We start from the raw sequence: 743 nt of genomic DNA, 5'->3' as shown, positions 1-743 counted from the left end.
CAACACAAGGTCAGCACAAGGTCAGCACAAGGTCAACACAAGGTCAATGATGCAATGAAATGCTGAGGACGAGAAGAACCGTCTGGACTCTCCAAAAAACCAACAAGAAATACCAAAGCATGCGAGAAAAGTACAAAAACAAGGCGCCAAAAGTGGGAAAGATACATCTGGGGCGGCTGGGGCTCAGCGGTTAGAGTAGTCATCTTTCAACGCAAGAGTTGGGGGTTCAAAGCCACCAGCAGCCACATACTGAAGTGCTCCTGGGCAAGACACTGAACCCTCTTTGCCTCTGATGTGTGTCCCATCGGTGCATGAATGTGATGAAGCTCTGATTAGTCTCTTTAGAATGATCAAAGTCCATGCTCGATAATCCAGGTATACAATCCAACAATTTTCAGTCAGGTCATCTGGACAGTTTCTTTTTGTTGTTGTTTTCAGCACAAAAAAAGAAACTGTCCAGATGACCTGACTGAAAATTGTTGGATCTCATTAGAATGATTTGATCAGTTTGTGTTGTACAGATCTAGTATAGAGCTGTGTGAATGGGTAAATGAGGCACAGATTGTTGTAAAGAGCTTCGAGTAGCTTGATAAAATACAAAGGTGCTATATAAGTACAGTCCATTTACTATTTACATCTACAGCAGCATGGTCCTGTTAGCAGCATGGTCCTGTTAGCAGAGTGGTCCTGTTAGCGTCATGGTCCTGTTAGCAGAGCGGTCCTGTTAGCATCATGGTCCTGTT

This window comes from Nematolebias whitei, chromosome 3 (genome assembly GCF_014905685.2).
Source record: "Nematolebias whitei isolate Nwh7 chromosome 3, NemWhi1, whole genome shotgun sequence".
NCBI classification, from domain to species: Eukaryota; Metazoa; Chordata; class Actinopteri; order Cyprinodontiformes; family Rivulidae; genus Nematolebias; species Nematolebias whitei.
Note: the sequence above shows the minus strand (reverse complement) of the source record.